The sequence below is a fragment of the Pollicipes pollicipes genome, unplaced genomic scaffold (assembly GCF_011947565.3).
Source record: "Pollicipes pollicipes isolate AB1234 unplaced genomic scaffold, Ppol_2.1 Scaffold_4881;HRSCAF=5763_pilon_pilon_pilon, whole genome shotgun sequence".
Lineage (NCBI taxonomy): Eukaryota > Metazoa > Arthropoda > Thecostraca > Pollicipedomorpha > Pollicipedidae > Pollicipes > Pollicipes pollicipes.
In genome coordinates, this window is record NW_023596576.1 from 26,142,428 (window position 1) to 26,146,473 (window position 4,046).

The following is a 4,046-nucleotide window of genomic DNA, read 5'->3' on the forward strand; positions in this document are numbered from 1 at the left end:
GCGACAACGCCCACGTCGACGCCCAATGCGCGTGCGGTCCCAAACAGACGCATGTCAACAAGGTTCACGTTCGTAACAAAACGGGGAATAATTTATTTCCTTGCTATTTATAAAAAAATTATGTTACAAAATTACCATTTATTGTACTATCTGCTGCCTACATTCCGGCATTGTCACTCCCTTGTACTATTTCTTTTGGAACAGGTGCTGCCAGATCTGGGAGAATGCTTGGGATTACCTTCTCCGCTATGTTCGTGCTGGTATTGCATTTTTCGCTCGCCATATGAAACAAGGGTGTAGTTTCCTATCCAGTTGGAGGACGGTGATCATCAAGGACGCAGCCTGAGCTTTGCTGCCGGGAGTATATGTATATATATAGATATATATATATATATGAATATTTTGGCACAATTCTCTCCGTTATGCGCGTTCGATTAAAAATAACTGCTGGCTCCGCATTGACGAGCTTTTTGACACATCGCTCAAGTTTCTGAGATTTTAACTCTGCATTATGGTTTATGTTTAAGACGGTTATAGTTATTAAGTTATACTTACATATTCGTCCCTCTTTACAGTAGCTTGTAGCTCTTGTAGCGTTTCGAGATCCCATCCCATCGTCGGAGAACACTGAATGGCACAAGAAATGAGTTTTCAGTTTTGCAGGATAAAAAATTGTGCACTACTATCGGAAAACATCTATTGGTACGGAGAACACAACTGATGCATGGCTTATTGAAATAAGACAGAATCCTATTTTCACTTTTTTACAAACAAAATACAGTCATAATGGGAACACTACAAAGACACCATGGGGACATTATTGTCACACTCACGTCAATAGTGTTCACCTCTCAACACCTAATAGCTCAAGGGTTGCACCAAAATTTGTTCGCATGTTTGGCTGTATGTATGGCTGGAGACAGTTCGCTAATGAATATACTTTCCAAAATTTGAACGCGTCTTCTGTCATTGCACGCCCGTAAAATATTAGTGTTGTCTGTCAGTTGTTGCGTTAATGTCCTGTCGTGTTCGTGTCGCATGTGGTCCAGAGGTCCCCCGTCACGTAAGTGCATTGTCAGTCGTCGTGAGAGTGTCGTTGTGGTCACACCAATGTAGTGTATGGAACAAAGTATGTAGCCTTCGATGTTGCATTTGAATTGATGTACTATATTTCAGTTTACCGGGTTTGTCTGGGCTGTTTCTCACAAGAAAGTTGGAGATTTTCTTAGTACGATAATAAATGACGATGTCTATTTTGTGGTCCTTCTTGCCTTTGACATGTCGAGGGATAATTTCCCATAGATCTGTTTCGTCTTGTTTGTGGGCAGATGTTATTTGATTCTGATGATATAGTTTGGCGGTTGGTTAGATGTCTTGCCTTGGTTTGCTATCAAAGGGCCTTGTCATATGTCGTTGTATTTCGTTTTCAACGTCAGAATGTGAAAAACCGTTGTTCCCCAAGATCTGTCTGATTCCTTTCAATTCTGCATGTAGTTTTGTTGTTACGGACGGCGGACTTAAGGACTTTGAGACGTTTGTGTTTTTTCTTACATGCTGTTTTTGTTTTTGTTTCTGAAACAAACAAAACACTGTCATCTAGTGAAGTAAGCACCCTGGCATACGGGGCCAGAATACAACACATCCAGAAGTGAGAGCAAAGTTATCGATATATAGATATATATATATATATATATATATATATATATATATATATATATATATATCACTTTGCACAACGGATGATAAATCATCCCAATGCATTTTGAACTAGACGAACTACGCTAACACCGAAAACATATAAGCACTCAAACGACGTCCCACATATGTCTAAGTTTGACCTAACGTAGATTTACCCAGCATGCATTGCACAGCTAGCTTTTGTGCTACGAGTGTTACATGTTAAAGCCAGAAAAGCTCGATAAAAAGTAAAAATAGCTCTTTTACCAAAGTTATTCCTACTATCGCCGTTGCCGAAACAGGCGGCTTTCAGCGGTGCAAGTCAAACCACGCGCTACTCGCCACGTCACCTGACCCCGAAGGGTTCACTGCTAACTACACTAGCGGCCGCACAGCGAGGCGGCGCCACTTGCCGGTAGTCCTTGTCGCTGCACTATCTACCGTCCCTGTTCGGGTGCCATCTACCGAACACGCAGACTCAACCATTGTGCACGCAACACCTATCCAATCAGAGCAACACTTTAATGCACATCTAATGAATGACCTTATCACGCTCATTTTGTAGCGTCGGGGACACTCACTATCAGCATTTAAGCACCGTCCGTTATTAGTCTGCTTTTGGCATACCGTCGTTTTAAATCGCTGTCCTAATCCATCAGTAGTCAAGTCAAGAAAGGGTATTATGTTATGCACACTTCATTCTTTTGTGAATTTTGAACCAGATTGCTCTTTAAATGTGTTTTTGGGACGTTCTAGTTGGTCAATGTCTCTGACTAACAAAGACATCGTCTACATAGCGACAATAAACGTTCGATCCTATGTCGTCATTTTGTAGTGTGTTGGTTTCTGCATGTTCCATAAAGAAACTAGCGAATAAATGTCCCAGCGGTGAGCCCATCGCAACACCCTCAATTTGGCAATACATTCGTCCATCAGGCCTGCGGAAAGGAAATTCCAACGTACAGGCTTTTAGTAATTGTTCAAGAAGGCGCTTTGATATTTTGAGAAGAGGGATTTCGGGATGATTATACACGAAGTCAAGGATGATGGATATGATTCTCTTCGTGGGACCGCCTGTAAATGGATTTTCAACATCTAGAGAGGCTAGTAGATCCCTAGGCTGACGAGATAACAGTATATCGATAAACTCATCCCTTGACGATAAGCTGTAGGACATTGGAAGATATGGGGACAGAAAACCATTAAGACGTTTTGCAATTCTATAGGTTGGTGAAGGGATCTGTGAAATTATTGGACGAAGGGGTTTACCATTTTCGTGAGTTGTTATAGACCCATAAGCACAACCACGCGCAAATTCACCTGCTATCTTGAAAAAGTGTATGTTTTTGCCATCAACATCAGCCATCATATGTTTATGCCATCATTATATGTTTATATCATCAACAGCAGCATTGGCAGCAGTGATTAGTTTGTTAGGCTTAGTCTTGAGTTTGTCTGATGAGTCTTTTGTGATGTGCCAGAACTTGTTGTCGTCGTTCAAGATGCAGTTAGATTCTCATGATACTCCTTTTTGCCAAGTATTACGTGGAGCGATGATTTGTCCGCTCACCGAATGATGGTATCCTGTTCTCGAAGTTTCTTTGCCGCCGTCCTGAGTTCTTGCGTGAACATTTTGCTCCTGTCATTTCCACACCTTTTCGTGCTCTCTCCCAGTAAACTGTTCTTTAGATCCTTGCCTACGATAACCTTGTCTTCTTTTTCCAAATTCAAGATATCTTGATAAAGAATTTCGAGTTCTACTTTCTTCCTAAGTTTATCATATTTTGACAAAATATGACAATCAAGACCAAGAGTAAGCATCCCTTTTTCCCTCGGTAAAGTCATGGTGAGATAAGTTGACTTAATCATCCGCAGTTTCCTGTTATACCAGATGTCCAGTATGGAGCCTTGAAAGTTATTTTTCAAGATTCTGTTCATAGAAAGACATCTAGCATCACATTAAATCACGTCAAATTCGTCAAGTACTTTTTCATGTTCACGGCAACATACCTGTAGCTCTTCTAAAACTTTTCTCTTTTTCTTCAGGATTTCACAGGTCGTTTTTTTTTTGCTGCAGTTGATGATTCACAAGTCGTTCTCTATACCTTTTGGTAATACCCTCTTCTTAACTGTCTGGTCGTGTACCTTTACGTTGGAATTTTTTGGCAGAATCATTTCTTTTATAGCTGTTCGATTAAAAGTAACAGCTGACTCAGCATTGATGAGCTTTTTGACACATCGTTCTAGTTACCGGGCTTTTGACCTGGCATTATCATTTAGATTAAAGATGGTTCGCACAAATTTACTCATATATTCGCCGCTCTTCCCATTCAAACGTTTCGAGATGCTTTCTCGCCGTCGGAAAAGAC